Here is a 14,089-nt window from a genome sequence, read left to right on the forward strand (position 1 = left end):
GAACATCATTGGTGTTCACTTTCAGGAGCTCCTGCAGACACTGACTGTAAAATACTGCCATTGTACTGTAAGTGAATGATTTTTAAATGCATGAGCTGTACTAAAAATGCAGATGTTTGTGAGACAAAGATAATTTTAATTTCTATAATAATCCAGTTAAATGGATTAGGGCCCACAAGTCATATGTTTGAAACTCCTATTGTATACCTACTTCTTTGTCTGAGTTTCCTCACTTTGCCCTTTGGGCACTGACTGAGACATATTTTCTAAACATCCCATCTCTTCTGATGCACACATCACACTCAATGTACTCCACATGCACCATGGCATTTGTTCTTTCAATACCGAGCCTCTCTAGGCTGAAAAGCTTAATTTGTACTTCCAATTCTTGTCTCTGTTTTAGAGCTGCTGCTTTAGCTGTCAAAGCTGCATTTTTGGTGTCTTCTTTCATGCATGCTAAGGAAGCAGAATAGGCAGAGGATCAATTAGAAACAGACCCAGAGACTTCATGCAGATCACCGATATAAACTAATTAGTATTCTCCATACATAGCTGGCAGACAGCTAATTTAGGTTCACCCCAAAAATATATTTTCACCAAGATAATGATATTACTGTTACGGACCCTATGTAAGTCAATTTCATTCAAATTTGCAGGCAACTGTCACAATTTTAATCTTTCGCTTAGGAGCTCTCAAACCATTTTGTCCAGTGAGTACCCTCTTACATTAAGACATTTAAATGACATTCTCATTTCCTTTAGCTTTAGCTTAGTACTGCCAGGATCTGAACTCACAACCTTCTAGTCAATAGCCCAAAGCAAGCAATAAGGAAAACAGCATCTTGGAGAGTCTGGTACAGTTCTTCTGGAAATTTTGACTTTCTCAACTGTTTCTTTTTTTTCTGCTTGCAAACCCAGCAACCTTCATTATATATATATTTTTCTGAAAAGTGGTCTGTTACATGAACTGTTGCTTTCATTTCTGATGTACTGATGTACTGATTCAATAATGAGAAGTTATACAACCCCAATGCCAAAAAAGTTGGGATATTGTGTAAAATGTAAAGAAAAACAGAATGCAATGATTTGGAAATCTCACAAACCCAAGTGTTGTTCACAATAGAGCATAGAAAACATATCAAATGTTTAAACTGAGTAAATGTACCATTTTAAGAAAAAAACAAGGTAATTTTGAATTTGATGGCCGCAACATGTCTCAAAAAACAGGTCTCAAAAAAGATGGGATGGGGCAACAAAAGGCTGGAAAAGTAAATGTTACTAAAAAAGAAACAGCTGGAGGTTAATTGACAACAGGTCAGCAACATGATTGGGTATAAAAAAATATCTTAGAGATCTTTCAGAAGTAAAGATGGGCAGAGGTTCATCAATGAATGCACAATTTGGATTTCACAGTACAAAAGTATAATGATGTGCTTCTATTTTATTCACATAGCTAGATGATGCCAGCTTTAATGTTGCCTCTAGCTCAGTGAATTCAGTGAACAAATCACTTAGAACACTACTATTCTAAAAACCAAACATGCATTGTGTGTTTATGAAATTAAGTTAAGGCTTAATACTTTAATACATTTTAATAAACTTCATTACAACTAAACCATGACAAGTATTTTAACAAGCTCAACAAGATTTAACAATCTTAAATCTTGTTGATCTTAAAACATCACAAAAATTAGGTCACTCAGTATTACTTCTCAAACAAAAACACTATGTTCCAAGAGACATGGAAAGACACACATATATTATAGTCTTCCAAGATCAAAGATCTGTTTTTGAAAATTCCTAATATAGTATCAATCTTGATTTGTCATGGTATTATCTGCAGATCAAACAAATGCCATGAGTTCCACTGATGAATGTTGCCATGATCCACAAATAATTTAATATAAAGATGTCATGAAGCATCACAGTTAAGTCTGAACCACTTTGGCACATGCTGTCCTAGTGCCATGCCTCTTTTTTTTTAATACCTTTTAATGCTGTCTGCTGTATATTGGCCTTGGGTCTGAGAAAGGAATTATATATTATTAGCTGCAGCATAACAATCTTAGCACTTAGTGCCAGCAGCTCTACACATCTTCCAGAGCCCATATTTGTGTTTATATAGAAGATACAGTCTTACTATCCAAATAGGAACTGATTCTTGCTCAAGGCAGCCATAATGGTAAGCACCTTTTGAAAGTTTTATGTAAACTGTCTGTGCTGTTTGTATAATGCAGCACGCACTGAAAGTACTGTGGTTGCTGTCGAATCAGAATTGTGAGCATTTGTAGAGATTCTGGTATGATACTTTTATATTTGTATATTTTGTATTTGTGTAGTAACATTTTTGGTTTGTTTGTTTTCTATTTGGTTATTATAACCAATTTGGCTAAATCTGGCACATTTTACATTTCTTTTGTATTATTAAGGTGTGTTGTCCCTGATTAAATAAATAAATAAATAGATAAAATAAAACTCGACATTTACATTTATGTTCTAGCCTCTCACAGTTATTCCAAGTGTACACTTGGCAAAAGAGAGGTCCAACATCTGTTTCACAATGCACTCTTTCAGTTCTGAGGTGTTGTACAAATAGTCCTATGTCAAATTCTATGCCAATATTGATGGACAATTAACCAACTTTGGGGCCACTGAATAGTTTTCCATTAGTTGTCATTTCAAATAATATGTTCTATGGTAAGCATATCATATAAGCTAATACTGCTACACAACAGCTAAACTGCTAAAATAAAATGTCTGATTCTTTCCATCCATTCACCCATCCATCTTCTATACCGCAGGTCACGGTCAAACCTGGAGCCTATCCCAGGGAGCATCGGACACAAGGCGGGGTACACCCTGGACATGGTGCCAATCCATCGCAGGGCACAATCATATACACATTCATACACTATGGACACTTTGGACATGCCAATCAGCCTAACATGCATGTCTTCGGACTGGAGGAGGAAACCGGAGTACCCGGAGGAAACCCCTGCAGCATGGGGAGAACATGCAAACTCCGGGGAGAACATGCAAACTCCGCACACACAGGGCCACGGTGGGAATTGGTGCGAACGTGCTAACCACTAAGCCACTGTTCACCTGTCTGATTATTTTTAGAGGTAAAAGTATTTGACTATTGCAGTGTGAATAAGATTTTTGTCAAGACTACGTGGTCTATTAACTTATAATGACTATGTTGGAGCAGTTGTGTCTCAGGTGTCCAGTGGCTTGCTGTAAAAACATACATTATCCTCCACTTTCAACATAAACATGAGCCTTAAGGCTTCATTAATAGGAAGGTATTTCAGATGTAATCCTTGGCCAGAAAAATTTCATGTTCAAAATCTTTCTTAAATTCTGGTTATTTTTATATATAACTATATATATATTATTATATATAATTTGAATATTTCACTCAGATGTCTGACAGATTCTTTGTATTAAGAAGAAAGGGAAACAACAAAATACCTAATAATGGGGTAATCAGTATTAGTGTGGTACAAACCCAAAAAAGAAACATGTACTAACCTTCAATGGAATTTAGTTCTGGGTGTTGTGACATGTATGTTAACATGTATGCAGACATGTATTACAAAGAAATTTAGTCCTCCTAGTATTCTTTATGGGTGGCACATTGGCTCAGTGTTTCTTTGTCACTGCTCTAGGGTCCACGATAGTATCCTGAGCTCGGGTTACTGTCTGTGCTAAGTTTTCCCATGTTCTCCACATATTGGTGAAGATTTCCTCCCACCTCCTAAAACAGCTATTCTAAATTGTCCCTAAGTGTTAACGAATATGTGTGTGTGTGTGTGTGTGTGTGTGTGTGTGCGGTTATTCAAGATGAATGAATACTCTTTACTAAGAGTATACAATGCATTATGAACCTGTTCTCGATACAGTAAGGAATGTTGCTTTTACACCACAGTTTCTTCTCACTTACAAAGGAGATTTTTTTCGCCACTCAAATTTCTTACAACGTACTGATATACACATGGATAGTTTTGTGAAGGACATGATACAAGCTCAGTAAAACCATAGTATGAATTATCACTTTTTTACAGCCCAGAGTTGTGTTTCATGGAAATAGAAAGATATAAACATAGCTTATATATGACATCCATCCATCCATCCATCCATTTTCTGTTCCGCTTATCCTTACTAGATCAAGTGGAACCTGGAGCCTATCCCAGGAAGCATGGGGCACAGGGTACTTATATATGACACAGTACTGTATATGTAAACAATACTGCATATGTATAGCAATTAACAGATTAAGGAAAAACAATGGTGGCAGTGTTATGCTGTTAGAGTATACTGCTGACATGGTTTGGGTCTGTTTGTCCCCTTAGAGGGAAGGCGGCTTAGAGAATATTGCTCATAATTAAAAACACATTGTGTTTTATTAAAAATATCAAAATAGTATGTAAAATGTTTGCTCTTTTTGTTCTAGTGTTTTTTTGTTATTATTTAACAGAAGCAACCTGTTGGGGATTTGAGTATGAATCAGCCTTTACTGACCCTGACTGATTGTGCTCTGACCAGCTCCGGAGGATTCTGAGCAGGATTTTTGGAAATGCATCTATAAAAAGATTCTGAAAGTACACTCAGCCATTCTTAACTCTCATGTGTTATAAGAAAAATTAATATACATCAGCTGACCTCCTCTCACTGACCTCCTCTCCACTCTCTCAGACTTAATCAATATGTGTGGCATAGGCTGTATATTCTACTTCAAAAAGTACAAGATCTCCCAAGTGCAGACTGTATTTCAGGTATGAGAAAATAATTAGATCCCTGAAGGACACAGTTTTGCAGCATTAAGCAAACATGGTGGTCTATGCTAAATATCCATCCACCCATTTTCCATACTGCTTGTCCTACAAAGAGACATGAGGGAGCCTGGAACCTGTCCTAGGGAACTCGGGGCATAAGGCGGGGAACAATCTGGATGGGGTCCCAAGCCACTGCACACATTCACACACTACAGACAATTTGGAAATGCCAATCAGCCTACAATGCATGTCTTGGGACTAGGGGAGCAAACCAGAGTACCTGGAGGAAAACCCTGAAGCAAGGGGGGACATGCAAACCCCACGCACACAGGGCACAGGCGGGATTTGAACCACCAACACTGACTCCAGTGCAAGGCAAACAAGGCAAAATTGGCCATATTGGCCAAAATATTGGCCAAAATCTAATGTGTGATTAATATAAAATTATTCTTTCTTATAAAAGAATCTGTAGCTAAGTAGCAGAAAAGGAAAGTCTGTGCATATTGAATAATTGCAATGAAGCAATATAGAAAATGTCAGAATGAACCGAACTTATAAATATATACTAAAAGAGAATGAGAAAGTTAGTGTGTGGGGGATTTGTTGTGTGTGTGTGTTTTTCCGTACCATTTTGAGAACTGATATATTTTGGTGATTATCTTTGCACAATGGCAAAAAGCACAGTGAGTTATATCGGGTGTTCTTATTGAGTGCTTGCTGGGCCAGCATATAATTACTTTTACGTAGTTTGGGAAGGCATTTTATACAATAGCTTTTCAAAAGCATTCACAGTTCAGTCAGTTTTCTGTCTCGACATGCTAAATATATAATCACGTGAAAGATCACGTCTGACTTATTTACAAGCTTAAAGTAAATGGATGTTCTGATGTCTGCTGGTGTTTCTTTTACTTTAAGTAGGCCAACAGTTTTTGGTTCAATATCTTTAGTACATACAGTGCCCTGCAGAATAATCAATGCCATTCATAAAGATGTACAAAAATAACAATAATTGAAAATTTTCACTCAAACAGTAGGAAAAAAACTACTGACCTTTGTTCGAACAAAAAAATAAAAATTTTCATTAGAACTACTTTTTGAAAACAATATTTTCTCCCAAACATATTCTGTATGTGTCAAAATTATTGACACACCTAAGAAATATTAAAAATAAATGCAAAACAAATTGTCATTCTTGAAATGATTAGTTTTCATTTGCTGTCTGTTCCCAGGAATTCTGTTATGAGGTTGCACACATGTGAAATCCCCTTTGCCATCCAATATTATGGGAAGAACATCAACACAAAAGATACAGATGTTTGCTGACTTTTATAAATTATGTAATGGATATAAAAATACCCAAGCAAATAAAAATTTTATTAAGATAAATTAGAATGGAACAATTGGTAATGTTGTGGTCTCACAGCTATTATTGTCAACCCTATGGAATCATATGAGAAAAATATATTTGAAGTATATTCCCATTGATATTATACATTTTTAGTACACCTGTGTGACTAAGAACAGGAAATTGTTCAATGATGACTTCCTGTTCCACAGGGGTATAACTATGAGGTAACACATAGGCCAAATTCCTTTAGTCATTCATAACAATGGGTACGGCCAAGGAATAGAGCTGTGATGTGTGGAAAAAGGTTGCTGAGCTTCACAAAATGGGAAGTGGCTATAAGAAAATAGCACAAGCGTTGAAAATGCCCATTTCCACCATTAGGGCAATAATTAAGAAGTTCCAATCCATTCAAAATGTTATGAATCAACCTGGAATTGGGCGTGTGTCTATATTGTATCAGCTCATTGTGAAGAGGACGGTTTGAGTGGTAAAAAATCTCCAAGGATCACAGCTGGAGAACTGCATAAGTGAGTTGTGTCTTGGGGTCAGAAAGTCTCCAAAACTACAATCCAAAGTCCCCTACATCACCACAAGTTGTTATGAAGGGTTTCAAGAAAAGAGCATCTACTCTCATCTGTCACGTTTTGAGGTTGAGACGGATGCAGGTGCGGAAATTTAAACGTTTAATAAAGAAACAAACAAAATACAAAAGACACTAAGACTAAAGCAAAACACTGTGGCAAAGACAAAACACGGCAGCAGACACAAAGGTATTATAAGACAAATGTGAGACAAAGAAAGCATTGAAAAATGTGGATATATACACACGAGTGCTCGTTAACCAGAAAGTCATTCAGGTTCAGGTTGTCAGGTGGCTAATGAGTACAGTGCAGTGGCTTCTGGGAACTGAATTCCAGAGTTCCTTCTCTGATACATGACATCATCCAAAACAAACTCAGGTGTCTTCAGGTTGCCAGACACTACTGGAACTTCAAATGGTATTGGGTTTTATAGTCAGATGAAACCAAAATAAAGCTTTTTGCCAATGAACACCAGAAGTTTTGGTGCACACAGAGAGGTAACCATGTGGAAAAGTACCTCATGCCCACAGTTAAATATGGTGGTGGCTCGTTAATGTTTTGGGGTTGTTTTTCTGCCAGAGGACCTGGACATTTTGTTAGGATACATGGCATCATGGAGAAATATCCACAGATATTAAATGAAAACCTGACTGCCTCTGCCAGAAAGCTTAAAATGGGCCATGGCTGGATCTTTCAGCAGGACAATGATCCAAAGCATACACATCAAATTCAACACAAAAATGGTTTACTGACCACAAAATCAAGGTCCTGCCATGGCCATCCCAGTCCCCTGACTTGAAACCCATAGAAATCCTGTGGTGTGAACTGAAGAGGAGAGTCCACCAGCGTTTGAAGGATCTTGAGAGATTTTGTATGGAGGAATGTCTCAGATTTCTTGTCATGTATGCTCCAACCTCTTCAGGCATTATAAGGGCATACTCAGAACTGTTATATTGGCAAAGGGAGGTAACACAAACTAAAAGGGTGCCAACAATTGTTGTACACCTCTATTTAACAAATATATATTTTTGGATAACCTCTGTTTTGTTTGCAATTGTTTGATAACCATGAGAGCTGAGTATTTTTGTGATTTTTTTTCCAACAAAGGATCCAAAGGTTAAACAATAAAGACAATTTTTCACAGCCTTCTTTGCTCATATTTACCAGTTCAATTCAATTCAATTCAGTTTTATTTGTATAGCACTTTTAACAATGGACATTGTCGCAAAGCAGCTTTACTTTATCTTTTCTAGCAGTTAGTTCCTTATCTACTTTTGAGCTATTTCTACCTCGATTGAGCAACAGACTTTTCTCTTGTTGGGGATGAGTGAACATTCTAATGCTTATCTGCACGGTACAGTTGTCCATCTTTTTTAATTGGCCGTCTCCTCTATCTTTGCTCCTTGTCTGACCCTTGGTAGGGTCAGACTTGTACTTGTAACTTATTCTATATTTCATGCATTCTTCTGACTTAAACATATGGTCAAACATCAACCCTGGGCCTTCCGAGATGAACCCTGGATCTCCCGAGATGGTTGATAAACACAAACCCATTCTCACACTTTTCCCACTTTTCTCAAGGTGCTCCTCTCTTGCAACTAAGTGCATTGCAAACTTCACAATGGTCTTTATGTTAATAATAATAATGTGCCCAATACACATACTGTGAAACTTTATTCTGTAAAAGCAAAGAGTAATGTTTCTTTTTATTGATGTTAAATGTTAATAACCTTAATTTCCTCTGTGTGTGTGAACTTTTCACCTGTGCCTGGGTACTTCCCTCTTCAACAGTCCATCTGTCAGAACTTCCTTGTTCTTGTGCTGGTCTGCTCTTACACAACCACCACATCATCTAATGTCAACTGTTGGAACTTCCTCATTCTCGTGCTAGTGTGCTCGTACGCAACCACCACACTATCTCCTGTCAAAAACCATCTGTCTTTAGGTTTTAAGATTTCACTTGACTCTTCAATATTAATTATCTATATTTTATTAAAAATGAAAAGTTAAAGTGGATACATACATATACAGTACTTGAGATTTACTCAATATGTATTATGTTTTAATATGCATTTTATTTTTTTAGAAGGCAATAAAATTAGCTTGGGAAGCATTTACTTTAATTCTTCTTCTTCTTCTTCTTCTTCTTCTTCTTCTTCTTCTTCTTCTTCTTCTTATTATTATTATTATTATTATTATTGCTTTTGTTGTTCTTGTTGTTGTGTAGCTGTTCTGCATTTTACTTTTCATCTAACAAAAGTAATTGCCTCTAATCATTATGCCAGTCTGTTATCCTGTTGACCACATTATGACTTTATCCATAAAGCTCACAAGTTGGTTGTGCAAATAAATATAAAGATAGAGTGCATAAAGTAAGTAAGTAGGTTAGTAAGAAAGTTTTATTTATAAAGCACATTTAAAACAAATTATGTTCACTCTTTTCTTCTGTACAATTCATGTTATCTCATAGTGTTGGATTTTTGTTGTTGCAATAAAGTCACCAGCTATGTTTTCAAACTCCTGTCAGTGTCTTAATCTCCACTGGCTCATACCACGCTTCTTAAATCCTTATATATATAATTATTGTTTTTGCTCTCATATTAGCCCCTCTGTGAGACCAGAAAACACATGCTGCCTTAATTGTGTCCTAAGCAGTTAATTCAAGACCTTCACGAAACAACTCTACTACAGCACTATGCCATATACTGACCTGATGTACAATTTGCCTTTGCAGATTTAAAGTTTGCAAGTTATGTGAGTAATAGCTGTACCACTGATTCAAGCACTGATTGTCCAGTGGTGGCCTAAGAATTCATTTGATTGTACTGTAATAATGATTGATGACTTGTCCATCTCTGGTAGGAAACGTTATACTTGTTTGTATTTGCATTTCATTAAGATGCAATTACCTATAATACAAACAGTGGTGAGCTATGAGAGTGCATTGATTTGCAAATAATAACTAGATGTTCCAGGTCATCTGAGCAGAGGACAGAAACATCATAATTATGAAACAGGAATTTTTTGTTGATATGGCAACAGATACCACAACATTTTGATGTGCAGTAAAATAAATAAAAAGAAAATCCAAAATATTTTTACAATTGAAATAAGAATCCAGATACTGTGGAAAGAATCCATGTTAGATGAAAGATTTAGCACATTGGCACACCTTTATTTTATGGTCTGAAGGTTCATTTATTGGTTCATTTTTTGACATTGAAATTGCTGTTTTATGTTTTATATAATCCATTATCTGTCACACATAACTACATTTATGGACAAAACTAAAATAATAATAATAATAAAACAGTAACTGAGACTACACAGCAGTGGTTGATCTAAGACATTATCTAAAATGGGACCGTACATAAAAATCATCCATCCATCCATCTTCTATACTGCTTATCCTTTTCAGGGTCACAGGGAACCTGGAGCCTATCCCAATGAGCATCAGGCACAAGGTGGGGTACACCCTGGACAGGGTGCCAATCCATCGCAGGGCACAATCACATACATATTCACACACTACTGACACACCAATCAGCCTACCATGCATGTCTTTGGACTTGGGGAGGAAACCCCCACAGCACGGGGAGAATATGCAAACTCCACACACACAGGGCCACGGTGAGAACCGAACCGCCGAACCTGGAGGTGTGAGGCAAACGTGCTAACCACTAAGCCACTGTGCGCCCACATAAAAAGCAATCATGAATATAATTATTATTTAGTTTTACTTGTCCATAAATGAACTTCTACTAAGTAATTACAATAGAGACATTCCCACTAACAGAAATTAGACGAAAATGACACCTTTATAAGGCTACACTATGAATTATAGTTATAAACAGGCACCTGGCACAATAGGCAACATTAGTAAAAGGTCACTCCATCTGTGCCAATGTCCCTAATCTGGGGAACATAGCTTTATGACTCTTAAACAGATTACAGTGCTGGAGGATAGTCTACCTTTGTGAAATTAAAGTACTGAAAATACAAATGCCTGCTCATCAGCCCATGCTGATTCCTTCCTCATGTAAAAATCAATAGGCTGTTGCCTAGGCAACAAATAGCCACATTAAACACCGGTCCGAAGTACACAAATGTGTGTGGCTAGCTCAGCACAGTTCAAGCTTGACAAAATTGTTGTGGGAGTATACATTAAAGCTTTCTCAGACATTTTCACATTTAAAGAGCATTGATTTATCTTAGTCACTGTCTCAATTTTTTTTTTTCTTCAAAATCTTTTGTAATGTTTAATAAGCTCTAAGGGTTTTTAAACTTGCAATTATTTCTAGGCAATTATTTGTCATCATATGGCTTATGTATGCTAGATGATGATATAATTTAAAGACTTAAAGCAGGTGCAAAATGCACATGAAATATGCAGTTTAAAATGTGTTCATGTGCATAGGCCGTTGTGTGTATCTAGAATTGAGATAATTAAAACCTTCAATGGCGTACCTCATGTTGTGATATTGTGTACCTCTAAAGTATAGTTTTGTGTTTTGCATAATGTGTGGCAGGTTGTTATTTATTTCCACTGTGTGTTTGTTCTACATTATAAAGAAAAGCAGAAACACTATCAAAAACATAATCAAAACGCACAATCATAACCTGAAGCCATATTTCATGTCCTTATGTCCTTCCAGCCAATTTTGTCCTTCAAACCAGAAAGAGATCAAATTCTATCATTAACTTTTGTATCACTTGTTTAAATGCACCTGGAGGAATTGAGAAATTAGGCTTCCTAAATGAGCAACCACAGGTACATTCTACTTGGAGGTAGCATCCTTTGCTTGTATCCCTTCCTTGCCTCTTAGTGTCCTCTCAGATAACACAAAAGTAATGGAGAAGCACACGCTTGTTAACATGTGTTATGTAACAAATTCATATGGTTTGCTTATTCAATATAGATAGATTCAGTTTATTCCTCAGTATCATCTGTTACCTTATTTGTGCATTTATTTTGTATGATGCTGACCCTTGCATTGAATTGTGTTATTTTGTATTGATATGCATCATATCACAGCATAGTAGTTCATAAAAACTACCAAGTTAGAGTGAAAGTCTAACTTGTTTTCTTTAGCCACACACATTTTCATTCCAAGTTTCTTATATGGCAACTGTGCTTCTGTTATTTCAGGACTACAGTAAACAGAAAAATGGCAAAAACTAACATTTCCTGTCAGCCTTGCTGACACATTAAATGGTTCTTTGAGCCAGATATTGTTATGGATACCTCTAGACAAGCCTCCAGTGTATCAGCCCTGGTTCATGTAACCACCTGAGAACAAACCTCCTGTATATGTGCGTACAAACCAATTTATTGGAAAGGTTTCTTCTTCATCAGTCTTCTTAATCTCCATTCCAATCTAGAGCAGCCCGTCAGCATTCTCCAGGCAGCCAGAGAGCTCAGAGTATGTCATTCACACTCATGATTATAAAGTCCTTGTTTTGAGTCCAGTCTTTGGTTAGTATGCTCAAATACCTTAGAAATGAAGGCCATGAGGAGTTTCATTGTTGTTCCAATGCGAAATAACTTTTAAAAAGAGTGCTCAAACACCAGTAGGGGTGGTACAAGACAAATGATTTAAGGAAAGGCTCTCTTTAATAGAATCTCTTTAAGGATCTCTTTAAAAAGACATTGCAGACTGGTTGTAATCAGATGCTAGAGGAGATGCTTGGCATTACCAGAGCCCGCATTGATGCAAGCAAAATCTCACTATGGAAGAATTCAGAAAGGCAGTAGTTTAATTTCTTCATTTATTCACTTCATGTAGTAAAACACAACCACATCTCCAAGATTTCCAAGATGGGCTATTTTGTGTAGATTCATGAAATATAATCCCAATTAAATCACTTCTAGGTTGTAACACTTCAAAATAAGGAAAGGTTCAATGGGGGAATACTTATGTAATGCACTGTAAGTAGGGTCCATACCACCAACCCCTTCTACTCCCTTCCGCAAAACAGCTGATGTGGCTTTTCTGTGGCTTTAAAGCCATATGCTGCAATCAGCATGCCACAAATGGAGAGTGAAAGCATTTATTTGGCAGATTTCCACCGACTCATAATCTCATACTCATGAAACCAATATTCTGTTATACAGAAATGTCTTTGGTTATTTCAGGTCGAAAGAAGTTGTGGCACAAAAAGGGCCATCTTGCATGACAACCAGATGCATTCACCCAGACCTTTTTTACAATATGGATTCTGGTTGTTTCTGTCCTTCCGTTATCTCTTGACAACAATAAACTGTAAAGGATCCCATGTTTGCATGTCCTGACCCGACACCCCATAGCAACAACTAGCCTTATCTCCAAGAAAATGTGCCTGGTGTTTTAATTGAAATAATGACAATCCAAATGGAGTGACAAAAATGTTGAAAAAAGAAATTGATAGACATAGAAGACAAAAGCAGTGGGAGACTGAGGGCATATATGTTCTTAGTGAAGATTTGACATTTATATTTACAGCATTTATCAAATGCATCTTTCAATAGTGACCTACAGAAGTGTTTTGTATTCTCTCTGAAAAACATATCCTCATGTTAAGGTAAAAGACAACCCTGTATCATTTCTCCATTATTGCTATGGTAAAGAAGCTGTGGTATAAATGAATAAATGTATTTATTAATTTATTCATTTTTTAAATTATTCATTTGTTTATTCACTTTTTGGATTTTCCCCTAATTTATTCTGGGCCAATTCCCACCCACCAGTCAGCTCTCCCCTATCATACAACAGCTACCAACCATTGAGGGCAAAACCTTGTGAAGACAACCAACTGGATATTTTTGAACTGCTGCTCATACCATGTATCAATAAATTACTTTATCATCATGAAAAATATTTATGATAAACTGACGCACAACCATAATAAGGTTAGAGAATAGATGCACTTATATAATAAGTTAAAACACAAGTCTTTAATTTATGGATCTTCAATGTCTCACAAAAATGTGGTCTGGACAGAAATTGATTTTGACACTCCTGATTTAAACCGTCTATGTTTGCCAAGCACTCCATTGTTAGACTGTGATTCTGAGTGATCCTTAGGTTACTTGTTTGTTATCATGTTCCAGTTATTTCTTGATTTTGCCCTCAGCCTGCACATCTTGGCTGATTAGGGATATGCCCTCAGTGACCCTGTCTGTCTGTTTTTGCCTTCTATAATAAACAAGCTTTAATCATGTGTCTGAACCCTCTCTCCTATACCTGCACATTACACTGTATAATGTAAATCTCTGTGTTTTTGTAGCACTTCGATGTAAAAATTGTTATTACCTCTATCGTGAGGTCTTTTTATTTTTGAGGGATGCAATTTTCAATGTTGGTTAGTTATGTTCAGTTGTGTTGGTTTGTCAGTTATCTGCT

Source organism: Ictalurus punctatus, chromosome 11, assembly GCF_001660625.3.
Source record: "Ictalurus punctatus breed USDA103 chromosome 11, Coco_2.0, whole genome shotgun sequence".
In the NCBI taxonomy this organism is placed as follows: Eukaryota; Metazoa; Chordata; class Actinopteri; order Siluriformes; family Ictaluridae; genus Ictalurus; species Ictalurus punctatus.